The sequence below is a fragment of the Pinus tabuliformis genome, chromosome 2_1 (genome assembly GCF_031772625.1).
Source record: "Pinus tabuliformis cultivar Carrire ecotype Pingquan chromosome 2_1, CPIR1, whole genome shotgun sequence".
NCBI lineage: Eukaryota > Viridiplantae > Streptophyta > Pinopsida > Pinales > Pinaceae > Pinus > Pinus tabuliformis.
In genome coordinates, this window is record NC_142299.1 from 964,034,482 (window position 1) to 964,048,613 (window position 14,132).

Below are 14,132 nucleotides of genomic sequence, written 5' to 3' on the forward strand. Positions count from 1 at the left end.
AATTTGGAGGAAGGATTACCTGATGCACAACTCTCTACTGTGCACGTCGCGGATGGAAATTTTAAGGATATAATACACTTACTAACAATAGGAACTGCACCGGAAGGATACTCTATCTAGCAAAATAAGGAATTAGTGGTGCACGCGGCAAATTTTTTTGTCATTGCTGGGAATCTATAGAAAATTGTGTCTAATGAGATATTGCAAAGATATGTACTAGAGTTCGAGAGAAGAAATATCCTCATTGACGTTCATGAGGGTGTTGCAGGAGGATAATATGCAGGGAGATCAACCACGCAGAAGGTTCTACACGCAGGATTGTGGTGGCCAACCCTTCATTAGGATTCAAAAGCATATTGTAAGGCGTGTCATGTATGTCAAAGAATAAGCATGCCATCGCGAAGGGATAAATTTCCTTTGAATCCATAAATGATGTTGCGACCTTTCAAGAAATGGGAAATAGATTTTGTAGGACCCATTTAGCCACAAGGGAAGATAGCGGCGAGGTATATTATCACCGCGACGGAGTATTTGACACGATGGGTGGAGGCGTAGCCTGTGAAGGATTGCATAAGAGTGGCAGTTGTAAAGTTCCTATTTGAGCATGTATGGATGTGATTTGGATGTCCAAAGATTTTGATGAGTGATCGGGGTACGCACTTTCTAAATGAAACAATCAACTTACTAACAGAAGAATTTCAAGTATATCACCAAAAGAGCACACCTTATCACCCTCAGGCTAATGGGATGGTGGAAGCATTAAATAAAGTGCTGGAGAATGCGCTGACCAAGCTTTGCAATGCTCAACGAAGTGATTGGGACCTACGCATACCTGCAGTATTGTGGGATTATCAAACAACATGCAAAAAGCTAACAGGACATACCCCTTTTAGGCTTTTCTATGGTGTGGAAGCCGTAATGCCTATGGAATACAGCGGGCCTAGAAGAGAGGCTCGCGTAGCTAGATGGGCTCAAAGAAGAAATATTTTTGGTTGGATTTCACCAGCAGGTCCAAAAGCAGCGTGAAAAGGCATGGCATGATCGACATATTAAGCTACCCACCTTTAAGGTGAATGACTTAGTGTTGTTGTATGATAGTAAGTTTGATAAATTTATAGGGAAATTCAGAATGCATTAGCTAGGGCCCTATGTTATTAAGGAGATTACCTACAATGGCGTGGTCTAGTTAGTTAAGTTGAATGGAGATCCCTTCCCAGGAACGGTGAATGGCAGTTGATTGAAGCCATACACAAGTGGCCCAACCATCTGACTATGCCATTGAAGCAAAGTCTTAGTACTCCAGGTAGCTAAAAGGAGGTGCGAGACTATAAAATACACCGCCCGGGTTGGGGAGCTATGTGATTTCAGGACTGTGCAAAGTAGGGAAGTGTCGCAGGGTTCATGACAATGTGAAGGTAGCTGCACTACTCATGAATGAGTTTGAGACACTCCATGAGTTTGGATGACCACGACCTCTGCATCGCACTGAGCAGCTACCTGCTGGACTTCTTCGACTCTTTGCTTGGTGACTACCACTGAACTTCCACCATGAAACTTCTACTAAGCTTCTTGCAGTGTCGCAAGCTTTCCTCCAATGGAAGTTGTGATCGTATATGCCTCATCTATCAATGGTTGTAGGTGCGATTTTAGGACCACTTCTTTGTGCCGAGCGGTATCCACCTGTTACTTAAGCGCCTTTTCCTCCTGCATCCATGTGAGGCTCTGTGTAAGGGCGAATATCTTCACAGTCCCTTTGACCTCATCATATATTTGTTGTAGCTCGTGCGCCTCTATCTCCAGGTGCTCTACATTCGGGTCCTCCGGCAGGGTGGTCAGGACCTAGAACGACTGTTCAAAAGGTCATGTGCACTCTGCTACTACACTTTCGACCACTACTATTGTTGTTGCAACAGTGGTGGCACGTAGTTCCGTGACTTCTAGCAGAGTTGAAGGCTGAGCCCTCAACTGCAATTCTATGATTTGCAAGTTCAGCTCCAGTTGAATCCTAGCCATCTCTTTCTAAGCGTCGCACACCCCTATGGCCAACTTGAAAATGCACACCTCAACCAGCTCTTCTGCCTAAATGTCCAACTCTAGGACCATTAGGGAGGCTTCCTCCACAACCTGCATGATCTGCTTATTTTGTTCCATGGCCTCATTGTGCTACAAGCCCAACTGCTCGATGTTGATGCACTACTCGCTCATCACCTACAGACCATGACTCTCCCGCGCCCTAAGGTCTGAGACGTGTGAGGAGGATTCAAACATAAACATAGTGCTTAGGAGTGGGATCGCGATAGGGGATGACAAGGGGAAGCAATAAGAAAATAGTACATGGGTTTGCAAAGCCCCAGCAAAAGAGGCTGAATTCGACTTGGAGCACTCTCGTGAAACCTTCATGGAAGCTAAGAAGGTCATAATTGAGGGCTCCACTTTAGGAAGCAAGGATAAGAGGGACCGTGCCAGGTGAACCGCACGTAGTCCGAAAGATCGGTAAGCATAAAACAAGGACGAGACGGGAGATGAGACTGATTGCTTAAATAGGAGAGTATGAAATGGATCAGGTCATTTTGGACCTAGGGTCAGATCCAAATGTCCTTCTGAAGAAAACTTGGGAGCGAATCGGGAGACCTATGCTGCAATGGTCTCCGATTTAGCTAAGGATGGCGAATCAACAGAAAATCATCCCCATGGGGTGGTCACATGGGGTGACTGGGGACATTGAGGGAGCGAGTGCGCTCGTAGATTTTGAAGTAATAAAGATAGTGGAAGATAGAAAACCTTTCCATGCACTCCTAGAAATTGATTGGGCTACTGATATGAACATGGTAATCAATTTGAAGAAGTGAAAGATGATCTTTGGGAAGAAATCACTACACGTAATAATACCCCTGGATCTTGCTAAAGGATCTCGCTATACGGAACTAGTCCGTGATTATGAGAGTGATGATGATCTGGACTGCATCTATAAGATAACAGTGCAAGACCAAGATTGGGTGGATCCCACCGTGGATGGATGGATTAGATGGGATCGTGAGATTTCCTACACTTTGGATTTCGATGATGAAATAGAACCTTGACAGAATCGATTACACGAAGTAACTATGCTGAATTGCAACATGATGACCCGGTTGCTATGCTGTGTGTCGTCAGAGGTAAGAATTTTTCCTACTTATGATGGACTGAATGAGGTAGATATATTTTTTGATGCATTTGAAAGGGAGATACCAGAAAAGAAACATTTCTTGGTCTTGGACTGGGCACTACGCGCTACACTCGTAATATGGTGGGGTATGCATAAGGGAAGCTTTGATGATTGGCGCGAATGTAGGAGGATGATGAGAACATGATTTGGGAAGCCTAAGATGTGACTAATAGACAAGTATGATGGGTAGGATTATCTGCACACATGTTTGACCAAATCAAAAAATAATTATTCTACCACTGAACGCGAGGGGCTAACTATGGTGTATATGCTCCAGAAGTACTGGCACTACTTGCTAGGAGGCCATTTTAAAATGTATACGGATCACTTTGAGCTAAAGTAACTAGTCAATAAGCCTATGTTGGGGGTGGGGAATCTGTATATGGCTCTTATTGTTCCAAGAGTATGATTTTAAAGTTGTTGCGAAGCCTGGACGATTGAGCACGGGACCAGATCATCTGTCACGCATCGAAACAGGGGAGGAACCCACTAATTTGGAGGAGGGATTACCTGATGCACAACACTCTATTGTGCATGTCACGGATGGAAATTTTAAGGATATAATACACTTCCTAACAATAGGAACTGCACCAGAAGGATACTCTATCCAGAAAAATAAGGAATTAGTGGTGCACGTGGCAGATTTTTTTGTCATTGGTGGGAATCTATAGAAAATTGTGTCTGATAAGATATTGCAAAGATATGTACTAGAGTTCGAGAGAAGCAATATCCTCATTGATGTTCATGGGGGTGCTGCAGGAGAATAATATGCAGGGAGAGCAACCACACAGAAGATTCTACGCGTAAGGTTGTGGTGGCCAACCCTTCATTAGGATTCAAAAGCATATTGTAAGGTGTGTCATGTATGTCAAAGAACAGGCATGCCATCGCGAAGGGATAAAATTCCTTTGAATCCATAAATGACATTGCGACCTTTCGAGAAGTGGGAAATAGACATTGTAGGACCCATTCAGCCACAAGGGAAGATAGCAGTGAGGTATATTATCACCGCGATGGAGTATTTGACATGATGGGTGGAGGCGTAGCCTGTGAAGGATTGCACAAGAGTGGCAGTTGCAAAGTTCCTATTTGAGCATGTATGGATGTGATTTGTATGTCCAAATATTTTGATGAGTGATCAAGGTACGCACTTTCTAAATGAAACAATCAACTTTCTAACAGAAGAATTTCAAGTATATCACCAGAAGGGCACACCTTATCACCCTCAGGCTAATGGGATGGTGGAAGAATTAAATAAAGTGTTGCAGAATGCACTAACCAAGGTTTGCAATGCTCAACGAAGTGATTGGGACCTACGCATACCTGCAATATTGTGGGCTTATCGAACAACATGCAAAAAGCTGACAGGGCATAACCCTTTTAGGCTTTTCTATGGTGTGGAAGTTGTAATGCCTATGGAATACATCGGGCCTAGAAGAGAGGCTCGAGCAGCTGGATGGGCTCAAAGAAGAAATATGTTTGGTTGGATTTAACTAGCAGGTCCAAAAGCAGCGTGAAAAGGCATGGCATGACCGACATATTAAGCTACCCACCTTTAAGGTGAATGACTTAGTGTTGTTCTATGACAGTAAGTTTGAGAAATTTCCAGGGAAATTCAGAATTCATTAGCTAGTGCCCTATGTTATTAAGGAGATTACCTACAATGGCATGGTCTGGTTAGTTAAGTTGAATGGAGACCCCTTCCCAGGAACAATGAATGGCAGTTGATTGAAGCCATACACAGGTGGCCCAACCATCTGACTATGCCATAGAAGCACAATCTTAGTACTCCAGGTAGCTGAAAGGAGGCACGAGACTATAAACTACACCGCCCGGGTTGGGGAGGGAAGTGTCGCAGGGTTCATGACAATGCGAAGGTAGCTGCGCTACTCATGAATGAGTTTGAGATGCTCCATGAGTTTGGATGACCACAACCTCTGCATCGCACTAAGCAGCTACCTGCTGGACTTCTTCGACTCTTTGCTTGGTGACTACCACTGAACTTCCACCATGAAACTTCTACTAAGTTGCCTGCAGTGTCGCAAGCTTTCCTCCAATGGAAGTTATGATCGTATATGCCTCATCTATCAATGGTTGTAGGCGCGCTTTTAGGACAACTTCTTTATGCCGAGCGGCATCCACCTGTTCCTTAAGCGCCTTTGCCTCCTGCATCCATGTGAGGCTCTGTGTAAGGGCGACTATCTACGCAGTCCCTTCGACCATTACTATTGTTGTTGCAACAGTGGTGGCACGTAGTTCCGTGACTTCTAGCAGAGTTGAAGGCTGAGCTCTCAACTGCAATTCTATGATTTGCAAGTTCAGCTCCAGTTGAATCCTAGCCATCTCTTTCTAAGCGTCGCACACCCCTATGGCCAACTTGCGAACGCGCACCTCAACCAGTTCTTTTGCCTAAATGTCCAACTCTAGGACCATTTGGGAGGCTTCCTCCACAACCTGCATGATCTGCTTGTTTTGTTCCACAGCCTCATTGTGCTACAGGCCCAACTGCTTGATGTTGATGCGCTACTCACTCATCACCTGCAGAGTGTGACTCTCCCGGGCCCTAAGTTCTATGGTGACTCCATCCTATAAGAGGTGGAGCATCTCTTGAAGGAGCATGGACATATTCAATCCCACCCCTTTTAGGTTACTGACCGTGGGCGTGTCAGCCTCATTTTCTGTAGTAAGTGCCCCATCTAGTAGAATTATTGTGTTGGTCACCTTTGTGCGTAACATCTCCTTGGTAGCTGAAGTTTCAATCACGAGGTTGGTGGACACTATGCCAACTTATGGAGTGCGAGCCTGAAACTCATCCAGTTCTATCTAGAGAGCCCCTAATACCAATTTTTGTTACCCTTCAAACTGTTGGAGGGCGTTCGTGGTGCCATCACTCACCGATTCTCCAATATCATGCAAATCCCCCTCAGTGAGGGTGATTGGGTCGAAGGATGTCTTTGACACCTTGGTTTTATTTCGTGGCCATGCCTTCTCTTGCAATCACTGACGCTTGAGTTGAGTGGACATCGTTTGTGGGTCCATGCCAGCTTGTTCTATTGGCTCCTCTATTTCTGCCTCAGCCCCGGGCGAAGGTGACTTCTGTCCTTTGTGCTCTTATCCTCCTATCTTTTTTTTGTTTTGCAAATTGCGCGATGTCATGCACTGCATGGGTCTTAGCCTCCGCTTCCTCTTTTATGCTCTTCTCAGCGAGCTGCATCATTTCAAGCTTTGTTTCTTCCTTCTTACGCTATGCGGCAGACTTGTCCATTTCCAGTGCAGAGCCTACTGCAGCGCGCCACTCTAGCGGCCAAGACTCAAGGACTGTAAAGATAACATCATCAGTTGCCAGATATGGTAATTTATTCCATGTCTTCGTAGGGTCCTTCTGCACCCTGATAAAGACATGGTGGAAATTTTCTTTGAACTCTGCAAAGCTCTGCAAACTAGTTTATACTATGGGCGATAACCATGGCTTGCGATTTATCCCCATCCAGATACTCATCTCCATCAAGATAACAAAGGTCTTGCTTTATTTTACATGGTGTGTGTCCTTGGTCGCCCACAATGAAGCATACTTCACTGCCTCTAGAATGTTTGCCGCAACCTAAGGGAATTGGTTGTCTTCTGGCAGCTCCCATTCCACTAGTACAATCGATAGAAAGAGCCACGCGTAGTGGACCATCTTGCCCTGCTCTTGTGCCTCACAACAATTCGCAAGGAACTCATCGAATAGATAATTTGCCTAGTTGAACTAGGCTCGCTTAGCGCATTGGGATCCTAATGCAATCACAGGCACGGACACCTCATCCGCACGGCACTTCTGCATCACCTTCCTTGCTAATATTTGTGTTACTACCTTGACTGTAGGGTTATTAATGCTGGAGATGGTATATCTCCTATTCTTCTTCTCCAACTTGAATTTATCCTTCATAGCTTCTATAAGGGCTAGCTTACCACCTCTTCCTTCTAATATTCTGGCTAGATTCTCCCCTGAGTAATGCAGTCATGTGATCTAATGAATCAGGTGGTCTGTGATGGGAATGGGCTCCTCAAGCCATAAACACCCATCATGCACCAAGTAGAGAAGTTGCCTGACGACGAAGATGGTTACTGGGGCGCGGTGGTAATGTGGTACCCAAAGAAGGTTGAGCAGCCCAACTTTCTCTACACCCTTGAGCCATATTTACGGCTCTAATTTGATCATTCCATCAATCGTATTAGTTCATCGATGCATTAACTCCTCAGTTGCTAAATGCGGGAATTTCTCATGATCTACGAGGTTCCAATCTTCAAAATTTAGTACAGGAACCCACCCTAAGTGCGGCTCCTCAAAATCAATGTCATCTGCATGCAACGGAGTTTGCAGGGAGCTCTTTCTATCATCTATGTCCTTTGGCACCTTGACTTTGCCCTTGCATGTAGGAACATATTCTAGTAACCAGGTAATTGGGTCCACACCCTGGGTTTCAACTTCGATTTCCAAATCCTCCTCATCCTCAAGGATTTCTTCAGATTCTTCCTTGTATGCCTCTAGATTAATGGCCTTCCCCTTTTCCTGCAAAGTTAGCTTGGTCCTATGTGGGTTCCTTGGTGAGATGTGCACTAGAAGCATAATCTGCTTATCCTTCTTAGGTTTCGATGTTTTGGCTGATTTAGGGACTTCGACTACCACTTTGGCACTCTCTGGGGCAGCTTCTACTACCTCAATTTCCTTTGTGGCTTCCTCATCTATCACCACTTCTGTGTCCATGGCTTCTGCGGGTGTCGACATCATTCTATTTAGGAGGTCATGCATCTCCTTCGACAATCTCTCAAATGCTGAACTTGCTCTTAAAGCCTCAAAGTTCACACAGTCCATACACACTTGATAGCCTAAAAACTAAATTTTAAAAATGCCAAGTTTTTTTCATTGGAAAACCACTTGTAATTTATAGGGCCTTTTGAATTCAAATCCAACCATTCAACCCACATTCGGCCCATTAATGCTAGATTGGTAGCAGAATTTTAAAAATCTAACCCATAAATTTCACCTTAAATGCTTGTAACCCACTCCATTTAGCCACATTCCAACCATCATCGTGAACATTGACTTTAACGATCACTTTCTAGCGAACCTACGCACTATTTTCACAAGTAGCGCAACTACCTTTGCACTGTCGCGGACTCTGTGACACTTCCCTGCTTCGCGTAGTCCTGAAATCGGGTAGTGTAGTTTATAGTCCTACACCTCCTTTGAGCTACTTGGAGCACTAAGACTGTGCTTTTTTCGCATAGTCATATGGTCGAGCCACCTGTGTATGGCTTCAATCAACTTCCATTCACCTTTCTTGGGAAGGGATCTCCATTCAACTTAACCAACTGGATCGCGCCACCATCAGTAATCTCCTTAATAACATAGGGCCCTAGCCAATGTATTTTGAATTTCCCTGGAAATTTATCAAACTTACTGTCATACAACAGCAACAATTCATTCACCCTAAAGGTGCACAACTTAATATGTTGATCATGCCATGCCTTTTCACGTTGCTTTTGGACCTGCTGGTGAAATCCAGCCAAAAATATTTCTTCTTCGAGCTCATCCAGTTGTGCGAGCCTCTCTTCCAGGGCTCCGTGATCTATCATACCTGTGACCGTTGCTATGCATGGACTAGCCACGATGTATTCCATAGGCATTACAGTTTCCACACCATAGACAAGCCTAAAATGGGTTTGTCCCATCAACTTTTTGCATGTTGTTCGATAATCCCACAATACTGCAGGTATGCATAGGTCCCAATCACTTCACTGAGCATTCCAAACCTTGGTCAGTGCATTCTCTAGCACTTTATTGAATGCTTCCATGTTGGGTCCCTATAATACTAGTGATTACCCCATTACTATTGTAGTTGTACCTCTTATTAATATTGTTCTGCCCCTATTGTCCCCATATTGTTATTACTGTGCCCCATAGAATCCCTCTATTGTTATTTTTGTGGCTTTATATTATTATTGTTAGGTCGGTTGGGTTATATTGTGACTCCTTAGACTCCTATATATAGAAAGGAGGTTTCGTCATTTGAATCATCCAAGAATTGTTCATCTATGTAATGTAAAGGAGTTTGCCCCCTCGAAGAGGCTGAATTTTAATGCGTTGATCTATCTTTTCTATCTTTTTCTTGAGTTGGTTTCATAACATTTGGTATCAGAGCTTTGGATTCTAGGGTTTCGCTACTCCAAATAGGTCATCCTGGAATTTTCTCTATAACTTTGTTTCTGCGACATTTCAGAAGCTAAAAAAAAACCCATTTGAGAAGACATCGCGCTGAAGCTCGGGTCCAAATTTCAGAGCTTTTCGCCTTATATTTACGGAGATATGATCTGAGGAAGTTGGTCTTTTTGCAGACTCCTGAATTACATTCCAAACAGGTGACCTGGGGAAAATCATCATAACTTTCTCTATGAGCATCGGATTGAAATTTTGCAAGAAGGTACAAAAAGAGGACGTACTGTAGTTTCTTGTATATATCTTTCAGAGCCAAAGGTCAAAATAGGGACATGTCGCACGTCGTACAAGTTCGCTCTATTGAATTAGTCTATAACCAAGTCACTGTGGGAGATTTGGCATAACTCTTCATTGCAGAATCCAATTGGGGTTAGACTAGTGGCATTGGAAAGAGGACATAGAAGGCTACCACAAGTCGCAATTTCAGAATTAGATGATCTGAAATTACAGAGATACATCAGAGGCAATATCAAGCTCCTACAAAGTGAAAAAAGGTGTGTATATTTTTTAAATTTTTGCTTAATCTTGGTTTGAAAAATTATTTTGAAGGAATTCAAAGGGCATAGTAGAGCATTAGTATCGATAACTGATGCCTCGAGGAAAGAAAATTCAAACACCTAGTAAGAAATCTGAAAGCTCTAGCATCATTCATGAAGAAGAGGAAGAAATGCTACATGATATATCAAAATTACAAGATCAAGTGCAAAAAATTTCACTCTCACAAAAGCTAACAGAAGCTAAGAAAAATCGAGTGGAATCTAAGATAAAGGGCGTGGAAGCCAAGATTGATGATTTGAAGATAGATTTGAAGGCAGATTTGACAAATTTTCTACAAGAAATACTTAATAATGGTGAAAGGGGAGGAAAGGAAACTCATGACGCAAACAAAGGAAATGTTAATCATGATTTCATAGACTCTAATGTTGGATCGAAGACGCACCATATTCCAAAAATCGATATGAGGAAGTTTGATGGCAAGGATCCCGCAACATGGATATTACAGATGGAGCAATTTTTCGATCTCAATAATGTGCAAAACACACAAAAGGTACGTATTGCAACTTTATATTTGGAACCAAATCAGTTTGTATGGTATCAATGGCTTTTCTCTCGTAAACAATTTATCAATTGGGCAATTTTTATGGAAGAATTAATAGCACATTATGAGGATACAAAAAGCAACACTTTTTTAGCCAATTGATAAGTCTCTAAAAAAAGGGTTCAATAATGGAGCACATTGAGGAGTTCCAAAAATTGAACATAAGGGTAAGAAATATTCCAGAGGAGAATAGGATTGATGTGTTCATAGGGTCTTTAAAGGATAATATCCAACATGATGTTCACCTTCGGGAACCTAATTCATTAGAGAAGGCATTCAGGTTACCAAGAAAAATGGAAAGCAAAATTAGGGCAACCAGGAAGCATACCACTCACAACTATAAAGACGGAAGTGTTGTTTCTGGTAGTCTTCCACAACCTATAATGTTGACACCACAACAATTGGAAGAAATAAAAGCAAAAGGGCTTTGTTACAATTGTGATAGCAAATACACTAAAGGTCATAAGTGTGCGGAGAAGAAATTATTCTACATAGATTGTGAAGAGGAAGAAGAAAAGGAGCAAGAAAGGTCAAAAGAAGAGGATATACTCCAGGAACAAAGCCTAGATGAAGAAAAAATGAATCTGACCATATCTTGTAATGCATTGGTGGGAATTACCACTCCTCAAACCATCAAGATAGAAGGACAAATCAAGAAGAAAAAGGTAATAGTGTTGATTGATTCAGGAAGTACCCACAATTTTATTCATTGTAAGGTAGCAAAATAATTGAATTTCTTCTTATATCTAGCACCAGAGTGTCAAGTGATGGTTGCAAATGGAGGAACAATAAATTTCTCTAGAAAGTGCCATAATATCAAGCTATCCATGGGAGAATATGTATTGACTAGCCCAATGCTTTCCATTCCAATGGGAGGTGTTGATGTTGTATTAGGAGTCCAATGGCTACAATCCTTGGGTACAATATCTTTTAATTTTCAATAACTTTTCATGAAATTTTCTATGGAAGGAAAGGAAGTTGAATTAAGGGGTATTGCAGGGAAACCGGAAAAGATAATTAGTTCTAACGGTATGACAAAGCCTCTAAAAAGGGAACAAAAAGGTGTAATTGCACAATTATGTTCGCTAGATGTTTCCACATTGGAATCATCTATTTCTCCAGATCTCCAAAAAGTCTTCGACAATCATTCCAAGGTATTTGAGACTCCCAAAGGTCTCCCACCTATTCGTGATCATGATCGTGCTATTCATCTGATTCCAGGAAGTGTTCCTCCAAACATCAGGCTGTACAGATATCCCTATGCCCAAAAGAGTGAAATTGAATGTATGGTTGCAGAAATGCTAAAGGCTGGTATAATTCAACAGAGTCAAAGTTGTTTCTCTGCTCTAGTAGTATTGGTGCACAAGAAGGATGGATCATGGCGCATGTGTCCAGATTATAGGGAGCTCAACAAGCTCACTATTAAAGATAAGCTTCCCATTCCTGTCATTGATGAATTACTGGATGAATTGCATGGATCAATTTACTTCACCAAGTTGGATCTTCATTCAGGATATCATCAAATCAGAATGAAGACTGAAGACATTCCGAAAACAACATTTAGAACTCATGAGGGTCATTATGAATTTTTGGTCATGCCTTTTGGCCTTACCAATGCACCCTCAACATTTCAAGGTTTGATGAATTCAATTTTCAAACCATTCCTTAGAAAATTTGTGTTAGTAATTTTTGATGATATACTAATCTACAGCAAGTCTTGTAAGGATCATGTTGAACATGTTGACAGCGTGCTACAACTATTAGAGGAGAAACAATTATATTCAAAAAGATCCAAATTTTTCTTTGGAGTACAAGAGGTGGAATATCTAGGTCATATTTTATCTCTTGAAGGAGTTAAGGTAGACCCTAGCAAAATTAAAGCCATTAAGTAATGGAAAATCCCCACATCCATAAAGCATCTGCGAGGATTTCTCGGGTTGACAGGGTATTATCGCAAGTTTGTTAAGAATTATGGGAGAATAGCAGCACCTCTAACAACACTATTGAAGAAAGATGCATTTTCATGGACTCCAGAAGCAACAAAGGCCTTCGAACATCTTAAAGAGGCAATGTGCCAAGCACCTGTCTTAGCTACATTGGACTTCACAAAAACCTTTATTGTGGAATGTGATGCTTTAGGAAATGGAATTAGTGCTATTTTAATGCAAGATGAAAGACCCATTGCTTTTGAAAGTCATCCAATCAAAGGAAAGTTTTTACACAAAGCTATTTATCAGAAGGAAATGTTGGCAATACTCCATGCACTTAAGAAATGGCGACCCTACCTAATGGGAAGACACTTCAAGGTAAAAATGGATCATGATAGCCTTAAATACATTTTAAAACAAAGATTATCCTCTGAAGAGCAACAAAAGTGGGTCACAAAGATGTTGGGTTATGACTTTGAAATCATCTACAAAAAAGGGAAGCAAAATGTGGTGACAGATGCCCTCTCTAGAAAGGATGAGGATGTGGAAGCATTGTTGTGTGCCATTTCTATTATCAAATTAGATTGGATAAACGAAGAAAGGGAGGAATGGAAGAATGACGAAGAAGTGTGGGCACTTATTCGAAAGTTACAACAATATTCCAGTACGTCAGATAGATTTAGCTGGAAAAATTATTCGTTATGGTACAAAAATCGCTTATACCTCTATAAGAATTCCTAGCTAAAACAAAAGATTCTTATGGAATCGCACACTTCTCCCTTAGGAGGGCACTCGGGATTTTTAAAAACTTACCATAGGGTTAAGAAGAAATTTTTTTGGGATGGCCTTAAATCAGATATTCAAAAGTTTGTGGTGGAATGTTTGGTTTGCCAACAAAATAAAGTTGAAACAATTAAGACACTGGGTCTATTACAACCTTTATCCATTCCAGGCCAACGTTGGGAGGAGGTTTTAATGGATTTTATCACAGGTTTACCCAAGTCTGAGGGAAAGAGTGTCATCATGGTGGTAGTTGACAGACTTACCAATTATGCACACTTTTGTGCATTATCACATCCATTTAAATCCAGTACAGTTTCTACTACATTTATGGAAACAATTCAAAAGCTACATGGAAACCCAAAGATCATTGTAAGTGACAGAGATCCCATTTTCACTGGAAATTTTTGGACGGAATTATTTTCTTTTCTTGGTACTCAGTTTTCTCATAGCTCATCTTATCATCCTCAATCTAATGGGCAAACTGAGATAGTAAACAAATGTTTGGAAGGATATCTTCATTGCTTTGTATATGATAAACAGACAATGGGTTAAATGGTTGACTCTGGCTGAATGGTGGTATAACACTTCCTTCCATACAACAACAAAAATGACCCCATTTATGGCACTTTATGGGTATCAGCCACCATCCATCACATCATATTTAAGAGAAAATTCTAAGGTTCAAGCAATGGAACATCACATCGAACATCAACAACAAGTCCTCCAACTCTTAAAGGATAACCTCGTGCTGGCACAAAATAGAATGAAACAACAGGCAGATCAACATCGCAGTGAAAGAAGTTTCGATGTAGGTGATTGGGTATTCCTACGGCTACAACCATATAAGCAAATGTCCCT